Consider the following 11,092-nt stretch of genomic DNA (forward strand, 5'->3'; position numbering starts at 1 on the left):
ACATGTAACATACTGAAGCATGCAGATCTTTTGACCCTTGACCTTGAAACTTAGGTCAAGGTCACTGGTAACCTGAATTAAATGTTGATATTAGCTATATACCAAAACCACCTTGACCTATAAACTTGAAATCGACCTTAACTTTTGTCCTTGACCCAAGGGTAAAAAGAAACATGAAGTACATGTACATGTGTCTAGAAACACCTTTCAGAGTTTATTTCGGTTGACAGGATAGAAGTTAAAGAGGTGGTGGATTTTAATGACCTTGACCTTTCATCCAAATATCACAATCAATCTTAAGTTCTTGGAGTAAGATACAAGATTCAACTCCAACGTTAAATAGGTTAAGAATAAAAATACCCCCCCCCCCCCCGCAACAACCAAACAAATCAAATTAATGGCAACGTAGAGAATCACTGTTGAACTCAAATAACACCTCGGACCCACATAAAATTTCAGGAAAACTGCAGAAAAGAGCTCGAGGAAAGTGTATTAAAATATTTGATTTGAGTTTCCAAAGTATATAGAAATTATTAATTTATACGGAAAAAATTACAAATCCTGTCGTGTTTAAAATTAAAGTGCAGATGAACAAAGTTGGTATATAAGCCTTTTATAGCCTATTTATTCAGATGTCGTTAATAGCATTCAATTCTACTGATTTGAAATAATATTTTAATACCAAGCATCCTTTGTTTATTTTACCTTTGAAATTTATTTGAATTTTTTTTTTAGAATTACGCAATCCCCAGAAATAGCGATTTTCGGTATATCAAAAATCAATATACAGGTACGCTCCTTCGTAAAATAATCAGATATTTGCATTCATGAAAAAAATATCAATAAGAAGTGTTAAACAATATTGGTCACATTAGCTGACACGAATGTCTTTTTAAACAACTCTTGTAAACCCCAGAAAGTAGCCCCCTATGCGTTGGAAAAAATGAATAGTTCCGGTCAAAAACCTTTATATATTTATTTACATAGTACATGTATATAAAATTTACTAGGCACAGGTACCAGTGTTGTCAAAATGGCCTGAGAGGAAATATTTTAAAAATTCCGAACATAAAGGAAAATCCCTTTTCCATGTATGGAACTACTATTGACTAAGTTCATTTTGATTGGTTAGCCATCGGCGTTATACCCTTAGTCGACTTTAACCCTGCCTTGTCGTCGGAATAAAACCAACTTTGAGCCCGAGGCTAAAATAAGTAGAGAAATAAAATGTGAATCGATACATCAAAAAATGACATATGCGTAAAAAATGGTAACTTTATATATGTATTTTTTTCTTTGATTCGCGGGATAGAAAGATATGTTAATCGCTTAACCAACATGCCATAATCATCTTGCATATGCATGTACATGTACTTGTGCGCGCATGCAAAACGTTAAACGATATATAGCTGATAGTTGATATCATTGTATTTTTATATTCTTAAATGAAATCCTTGGATACTTAGCATATTTAAAAAGGGTCTAAGAGGAATAAGGCACGAAAAGGGACATGGGGAGCGTTTGGGGAACATCTGTAACGGTCCCCGTTACAATTAGCACTAGTTTACTTCGTTTTGGAAATTGTACTTACGGAGAGCATGCTCTTGCGTATCGAATCAACTGAGATATATATAAACCTCGTATGAAGGTGATAAAGGTATATTGCTGCATAAGTAAGGGGCGTTGACGATAGAAAAGTTAAAGTTATCACGTTTATAATAGAACTTGGTTGTAAGATTACCATTTACGTCTTTTTCAAACAGAATATCCAAATATAAAACAGATGGTTCAGACTCTGTGGTATCTTTTATCTGATCTCAAGCTCACAGGGATATATTGTATTGACATAAGAAGCACACAATATTGTATTGACATAAGAAGCACACGGCGGGTATGACAGGTCGGCAGGGGATGCTTACTCCTCCCTGGCACCTGATCCAACCCCGATGTTTTGGAGGACCGTTTAGCTTTGCTCCACTTTGATCTTAAATACTGTTCTTTATCTCCATATGTAACATTCTCTGAGCATGATACAGGAATTATCTAACGTTGGATCGGATTACGCCCCCACCGAGGTTACAGAGTATCTACGCCAGATCAGATGTGTAACAATATGATACTTACGAACCATACTTACCATTTTTTCTATCTGGAATCTCAGATGTTCCCAACAGGAAAAGTGGTAAGTATGGTTCGTAAGTTAATAACTGAATGATCCGCTCTTCTTTATTTTCATAATGTACATAACTACGGAAACGGGGGGTCTGGTGTGACGTTGCATTGGTGGCGTGCGGGACAAGTCGTCAAGGGGATCCAGACAATGCTCACTCAGACTCCAGCTAAACTGTGGGGAAACGGAGGAGTTATTACAGACCATCAAAAGACCGTGAAGATGTCTGATTAAAAGATCCTTAATGAAGCTGTGGAAAATATGTTTTTATAAATAAATGTTGTACTGACACATCTCATATATTGTTTGATACTTGAAGGGGGGGGGGGGGGGGGTTAATGGTTTCGTAAATTCTAAAAAGACAAGGAATGGATTTTTTCCTTTAAAGAACCATGATTTATTAAAATTGTAAATGCGCTATTTAAAGGTCAAACGAAACAATGTCCTGCATATTTTGGGTTGTATACGGAAATGAGTTCATCTGGGCAACATTAATGAGTCTGAAATAACATTTTGGATTTTTTACGCAAGTTGGAGGCAGCAGAGTCGATCAAAGTTATTTGACTGCGAAGATGAACTTCAACTAGCGCGGCTTATCTCTTTTTGCTTATGACGCCAGTAAGACCCACTCGCTTCATTCAGTACTAATATTTATATAGCTGATCATGTCTTATGCAGCGTGATTTTTAAGAAATAGCATTGTCTTGACTAAAATTTTGCATGAATATATGATTTTCAAACCAGATAGTGTTTGTCTTTTAACATCCTGTTGCATGTTTGCAAGATTTTTGCATGTTTGATCCGTGTAATTTATTGTCATCCTTCTACATTCTAATGTAATAATGAGAGAGAGGGAGAAAAATAAACGATAGCCAGAGAGCAGAACTTCTGTCCTCGAGTAATATATATAAATATAGAGACTGCCAAATAGCATTACAGTTGAATAAATTTCTAACACAAAGATATGATTTGTTAAATTTCCAATAATTTTTTTTTAAGAACGATCAGAATATGAGCACTATCGATTATCGATCGGTAGCACGCGCATATAAGTAAAGCTGGATTCGATTGACAGCGGTGTGTTAAAGTGAAACTACAATGATGTCATTCATTAACTGTTTATGCAAATGAAATAATTCTATGATATCGCTACCTCGTCTTCTCTTCTCTTAGATATTCCTTATACTCCTTCTTTGGCTTTCCCTTTCTCATTGACTCTTTCTCATCCCGTATTTTTTTTTTTACCAAAATCGGTACATTTACACATAACACTGTACTATGTGCCTTTTTCAATATAGTAATATTATTATTAACTAAGTTAGCCTCAGACTTTAAACGCAATTCTATCTATATATGTAGTCCTACGTTTCTGTATGTATTTACAAATCAAATTTTCTAAATTTGTATCAGTTTATTTCAACAAAGATTAAATTCTGCGGAAAAGAATGTTAAATTGTAAAAATATTTGATTCTTAAAATTGTTTAGGTTCAGTCTCGCAAACAATGGGCATTGGGGGCATTGGTTTTCAACGGATCATCTTATGCACGCACTGTATTCATGAGTATTTTCAAACTACTAAATCAGTACCGTAACATTACAGTACAGATATATTCACGTGCATACTTGTAATGCTGGTTATTTTTTAAAATCACGTTTCTTGTGACAGCAAAATTACGATGATGTCGTCATAAACCTATTTCTCTATATCATTTTTATGAGTGTTTGTGTTTCAGATTGTAGAAGTGTGCATTCAAATACGCCGACTTTTTATAGATCAATGTTTACCATAAACTTCAACATCCCCGTGTTTAATTAGGGAAAGGGGGGGGGGGGTACATCATGTATCATATACGTATAAAAAAAAACAAGCAAGGAGATTGTTGTTTCTAAGGTATCAATTTAAAATACTCAGTAAGTAATCTTGGTTGGAGTGAAAATTATTGATTTCATCAGGGTTTTTACCAGGATCATCTTACTATGAATAGCTCTCGTTTTCAGTTACTGTGCTCAATTAACGATAAGTTTTAATAGAGTAAACTGTTCTTTAGAATCAGATAGCTCATCTAAAAAAAATCACATATATATCCACAAAATAGACTAAAATTAACTCAATAAAATATTGTAAAATTGCACTGGATCTAACGCGTTGTTTACATCAATGGGTCGTTGTGACGTCATGCAAACACAAAATCAAGAACGATAAGCGGGTAAAAATTTATCAAGTGGGCAAGTTTAAGCCTTCATTTTTCCGTTAAGCAAAAGCTAAATTATTTTTACTAAACGTAATTTAACATTCTTTCATACCAATCTTTATGTTTAAAAAGTAAAATCCCAGTGTTACGAACTGTTTCGTATGAACTTTAATAAAGAATTTTAACGAAAAAACTATTTTTGCAAGTAGATGTGGTAAATTATTCGAGTTTAATTGGACTTTCTTTTTTTGATTTTCAAACATGATTTAACTTTTAATAACTTTATATTGCTTCATATCTGCGAGGTTGTAATTATAAGTTCTGCAGCTCATATCATTTTTGTCATTTTTTTTTTAAAGATTGTCATTTATTCCTTGCCTTTCTCCCCGTGTAAAGAGACGCATGTGGGGTTTCGGTTATGTATCATGGGAGATTTCAACTCCGATGCAAGTTTTTTTGCATGAGAAAAGTATGTTTATCATTTTTTGCCAATGCTTTTAGGGGCTTAACAACATACGCAAGGTTGTAAGAATGTATTAACTTTCAATTTAGTGAAATAGTATGTTTGTAAGCATAACGGATTTTGCTAACATCTCTGGGCAGTTGAGCAGACTGGGAGAAGTTGTGGATTTGCCGCCATTCTGTGATCTTTAATAGAAAATATGGTTATAACTGGTGAAAAAGTCCATGCTTTCCTGTGGCCGGGAAACTCAAAATATGTGTCGGATCAAAAAGTAAAATAGGAGGTGCACAATGGCAATATGTAATAAAGATTCTGTGAAAGTTTCATCAAATTTCATTCAGTGGTATTAGAGGAGTTGCGGATAAGAGATGGGTACCCCAAAGCGTAACAGACGGACGGACGGACGGACGGACGGACAGACGGACGGACGGACGGACGTACAGACGGACGGACGGACGGACAGACGGACGGACGGAATTAACGATTACTATATACCCTCCCACTTTTCAAGCGGGGGGTATAAAAAACCCGGAGGTTGAAAGCCCATTTTAAAGATGATAATTGAGGTTAATAGAAATGCATGTACATCATTTGAAAACATTGTTTACTAATAACAACCTTTATTTCTGTAAAAAGTATAAAATTTTGTAGCCAAAATTCTGCTGTACCGGGTTTTAAAATTTTGCACCAAAGGGTATTTCAACTTAAGATGTTTTTCTATGTTTCAATCCATGTTTTTCTTTATAAACCTATGTATTCCTGATTCATTTATCAGCATAAAGAAGTTACTGGCCATATGGAAGGCGAACAATTTGACATCTGTGTGCAAAGACAAATACTAGTATAAATGATCACTCAGAAAGCAAACTGTGTTTCTTGCACAAGGAAATTAGTCTCCCTGAAATATTTTTATAGAATATAGTATTATAACCTAGTTTGGGATAAACATGAAAATAGAATTCTAATGATCACTTTATAAAATTGTGCAATTTTAATCCTGTACAATTCATCCCTTTAATATGGAAACTTCCTTATTTGAATATCTTAATCCGATTTCAAACAATACTTTATTTCAGGTTTTACCCTATTTTGTCGTTCCTGAATTTACTAAGAACACTTTTTAGCATTTAACATCAAACAAAATCATGGTCAAGTATTATGATCATCGGTTCCCAATTGTCAACCATATTGCAGTTAATATATTTGATTTTTGCAGCTTTATTTAAAAATGATATATACTATAGTATTATATTTAACTCTTGAATATGGATCAGTTCTGCTGCTTATCTAACAGTTGAATCGAAGGTCAAAGCAAGAGACTTTTTCTTCACATGTAGAGTGTTTTGAATAACTTCTCCTTCATATGAATACAAAAATATCAATCGATTTGCTGATAACGGGGCATAATTGGTACCCATGAGAATTCCGAAATATTGTTGGAATATGCTACAATAACTCCAAAGTAAGGATACTTTTTAATATATGTATGAATCTGTTCTTGATTACTGTGCATATTCATTTGCAATGTTAAAGAAACAGGTTTGGCATAGAAGAGTGAGGGTTCCAAGAATATCGGGTAATATCTATGATCGCGAGTTAATATATTGACAACTTACTAATCTTAAACACTTGGTGAGAACTTTGAAAGTTTAGTAGTATCTTAGATTTCTCTTTAACAGCTGTTTGAATATTAAGAAAATTGATTAGTTGAACCATTCACAATTATAATAGTATCATTTAAATCATTAGTTTCTTTAAATATTTTCAAACTTCCATTAAACATCATTTAATCCATGCGCATTGTAATACATTTTTGTGATTCTGGCAATGAATACTGGTTACGTCACCAGAAACGTAGGGTAATAAGGGCTTGAGGAGAAATCTGCAAAAGAAGTAAATGTAAAGCCAATCCTCTAAATGCAAGTATTCTGTTAATCTGGTGATAACAATGATTTATCGAAACATTATGGTTACCCTTATATTTCTATATTAATGTATTGTTATTATCATGTGAGACATTCAAAGGAAAAAAGTAATATTATACTTGATTTATTGAAATAAACCATTGTCAATTCAAAAACTTGGTCAAAAAAAGAAGAAGAAAACATTGATGTTACTATCACTTGTCGCCTGGGAAATAAATAAAGTAAAAAAAAATGGACATTAGTTGTATGTGAAAAGGCATGCGTCAAGATGATGGAGACGATAATGATGATGGAGACGATAGGCGAGATTATTTTGAAAATTTATAGTCGGATAAACAAAAACACTACCCTTTCAAACTGTATTAATTCCTCAAGCATATGTTGACTGCATATAATATAAATTGAAACCATGTCCTAAAGGTGTCGTATGTCCGTCATTAAATAAAATTCAATGAAGCCTTTATATATGGAGCACAGTTTGTCTTTTATAAATAACTTATTTGAATGAAAAATAGTTCGTATAGTTCGCCCTTCTTCAAATCAAGGTATGCCAATATGACCCAAAGAGCATCTAGCTCTGATCAGTGCGATTAATTTTAAACCTCGGCAGGCTATTGACATAATAGTTGACGTTGCGGGAATTTTAACAAACTCTTTTAAAGCCAGCATTTTGTAAACTCTTTGAACGATATAATAGAAAATATAAGCAGTTGGTTGTACGTTGTTTGAAATATTCATATCAATTGTTAGGCCTTCATTTCTTATGCTTGATTTGACTGTAGAAAATTCAATTTACATATTCTGAATACACGGGACTCGAAGCGAATATGTCCATTCGACAGGGGCGTGCTCCTCGGCACCGAAACAGCCTTTTGAATTTCTAATGATCATAAAAAATTGAACTTCAGTTGTTAAGATACAAGATACGCCGTAGATTTAGAGCTCGAAACCTTTGTTATGTAAACAGGCTCCGAGTTATGTTTTTATTTACATAGATAGATATACTAATATATGTTTCTTCAAATCAGATAATTTCAATAAAGAAGATTATTCTAAATGTTAACTTCATTACATAATGAAGAACTTTACGTTCTGTATCTCGTTTGTTAATCAACGAATGATGTTCAAAATTTTACTGATGATTAGATGATGCCTTAGTTAGGAATTGTAAATATCAACATTGGTTTTAGAAACACAGTTTAAACTGTGTCCATGTCCCTTTAAGTTCCAGTGGTTCTTGGCTTATATGCTTTGACACATTTTTTTTCTTTTTATTCATTTCATCACGTCAACAAATGTGTTGAAATTTTCTGGATAAAAGATTTTCCCGCATACCTATTACCTACCGACCCTATAATTTTACCATAGGTCGGGAGAGGACATTTACTAAAGATGGCCAATTAGTTTTTTTATTATTGAAATCTATTTCCCAAATATCGTTCACTTCATTTTTTTGTTATTTTCAAAATATGTATAATTTAGATTATCTACCCCTAAAAGTTGCTGTCCTATATAATTTAAAAAATATATATATCTTACAAAGATAAACGCTGTTTTTATTTTTCCCCTCCTGCGTAGAATTTCATTCTGAATAATATTTTGTAAATAATTATTCATACAAATATAAACTTAAAGTCTTTGTTATTACATAATGAGGGATCTATTTTTAGTAAAGTGACAAAAAACCGCGTATGTGTGGTTGGTGCTGGGGTAGCGGGCGTGTCCAGCGCGGTACAGATCCAGAACGAATTGCCGGACTGTGACGTCAGAATCATTGCTGACCGGTTCAGTCCGGACACCACTTCAGATGGGTCAGGTGGATTCTGGTTGCCACATCTGATGGGCGGGGACAATCAGGAATTAGTCGCGTTAGAATCTTATTCATCCATCAGTTGTTAGTATTTCAAATTCTTACCACCTTTCATAGTTGTCTTTTTCGCTTATACTAAGTAAATGAAAAGCCAGATTCAATATGTTAAAGTTTCATAAAGTTATTATCATTTTTATTGCTATTCCGATTCCTACCATAGGAAGTGCGGTTGCGACACCTGGGATTACCTGTTATATCTTGCAACGTCGCCTCTGGCCAGTCGTCTCGGGGCACAGATAGTCTCGGGTTACTCTTTCTTTGCAGAAACACAGGTAAACCAGGAAAAACTTATTCATGTTATGAAACTTGATTATTTTCCCAAGGAAATGTTTATGTACAATAAAACGGTTTCTATTGCTAGCCATTGTGTTTATTTTTGTTTTTTTTTTTTATTGAAATAGTGTCCAGGATTGCGGCACCAGGTCATGGGATACCGCGAACTGGACAACAAAGAACTATAAACTTCTTTTCCCCTAGGCCAGGTAAAACCTAACTCATGCATTCAATTTTTACCGTATATCGTCTACGTGATGTTGCACTTTGATTAGATGCCAACCGACTGTATTCCCAGCTATGTCATATGTCTTTGATTGGTCGGATTTACTGTCTTGGGATTGGTCAGATATCCTGCTTACTAATAGGTTGTAGCTGTCTCTCTGCTGTAGATTTGGCGTGTTTTACACCATGGTGATGATCAATGTCAAGGCCTATCTGTCTTGGCTTATGTCAAGGTCAGTATGACAAAGGAATATTAGTTAGAAACCTGACAAATATAATCATTTGGGTATAAAATATATGGTCGATTTATATTTTCTCAAGATATTTTGATTGGTCGAGTCATACTTTATATTATACAATATGTTATATGCATTTGAATTATGATTTATTTCTAGATTCAAGAATGGCAATGGACAGTTCATACAAAGACGAGTGAACAGTTTGGATAAGGTACGTACATTATTTCTAGATTCAAGAATAGCAATGGACAGTTCATACAAAGACGAGTGAACAGGTTGGATAAGATACGTACATAGATATAATTTTTTTCTCGTTTGTCTTAAGACCCTTAACTGTATTTAATTAATGCAAAATCTGTCTTGTGTAGCTACTGTCAGATTATGATAGTGGACGCTTCAGGGATTGGTTCAAGGACACTTGTCAAAGACAATGACGTCACTCCGATCCGGGGCCAAGTCACCAGGGTAATGACATAATAATGATTTACTTCTTGCGTTCTATTTTGTGTTGTGATGTGTATAAAATAGATATCAAGGTATACTGTTTTATTTTCAGGTTAAAGCTCCGTGGGTGAAGCATTTTATGACGTACGAAGGAACGAATGCACATTGTGAAAAATACATTTTACCTGGGTATATAGTTTTATACTTTCACGGTTCAGTATTTTGTTTGAAACATAACGAATACAGCCCAGTAACTTTTATTATCATATTCAATGAATCGGATTAGGTTGTGCTTTTCATTGTTTATGATGTGTTCAATTATCCATTGTTACGGTGTGTTCGGTATCCATTATTAGGCATTAGGGCAATTAGGGCATATTGCTTTGCTGCTGTCTGTCAGTCTGTCGGTCGGTATGTCTGTCCACTTAGTTTCCGCTCATTTTCTTTGCAACCGTTGCACGTAATGTAGTGAAATTTGGTATACAGATATATCACATTATTATCTTGGTCAGGTTTTGTTTTGAATACGATCGCACCATTTTTGACAGAGTTATGTCCCTTGGACTTAAAAAGAATCCATTATTTGCAGTTTCCGCTCATTTTCTTTGCAACCGTTTCGCATACTGAAATGAAATTTGGTATACAGATATATCTCATGAATATCTAGGTCAAGTTTTGTTTTGGGTACGATCGCACCATTTTTGACAGAGTTATACCCCTTGGACTTTGAAAATTTCCAATTAGGGGGGGGGAGCATAAGTGTTTTACAAACATCTCTTGTTTATGATGTATTCGATAAAACATTGTTACGCGGGCGTGTTTGATTATCTAGAGCCGATGCTGTCGTACTTGGCGGAACTGGTCAGACTGGCGACTGAAACACAAAAATTGATGACGTTGATCGCAAGGCGATTTGGGAGGGGTGTCTGGAACTAATGCAAAGCCTAAACGTATTATAGCTTTACTCTAGATTATCTACTACTACGGTGATGGCGGAACAGAGAAAACACTATGCTAAAATAATCCGCTATCTATTAGTGCCCGCAGTTATAATATACAATATAGATTACAATAATGGCGGAGTTGACAGAGACACGTCTGTACTCTGCAGCATGTAATAGAAAAGAGAGCGAGGATCTGTACACGTCACAACAGGTGCTGTGACGTATACCCTGTTATTGGAGGTAGCAGGGTAACTCGTGCCCAGTACCTCCATAACCACCACATTCCTCCCCATTTTGAAAAGGGCGTCCCAGCCCGTTACATTATGACAAACTATAATGTACATCT

At 34.6% G+C, this 11,092-nt stretch overlaps 1 pseudogene; it reads left to right on the forward strand.

The window, feature by feature from the left end:
• Nucleotides 1-8,421: 8,421 nt before the first annotated feature.
• Nucleotides 8,422-10,752, forward strand: LOC134269684 (D-amino-acid oxidase-like; annotated as a pseudogene).
• The last annotated feature ends 340 nt before the right edge of the window (nt 10,753-11,092 follow it).

The sequence above is a fragment of the Saccostrea cucullata genome, unplaced genomic scaffold, assembly GCF_032062105.1.
Source record: "Saccostrea cucullata isolate Sc308-1 unplaced genomic scaffold, CSIRO_AGI_Scuc_v1 ctg15117, whole genome shotgun sequence".
Taxonomy (NCBI): domain Eukaryota; kingdom Metazoa; phylum Mollusca; class Bivalvia; order Ostreida; family Ostreidae; genus Saccostrea; species Saccostrea cuccullata.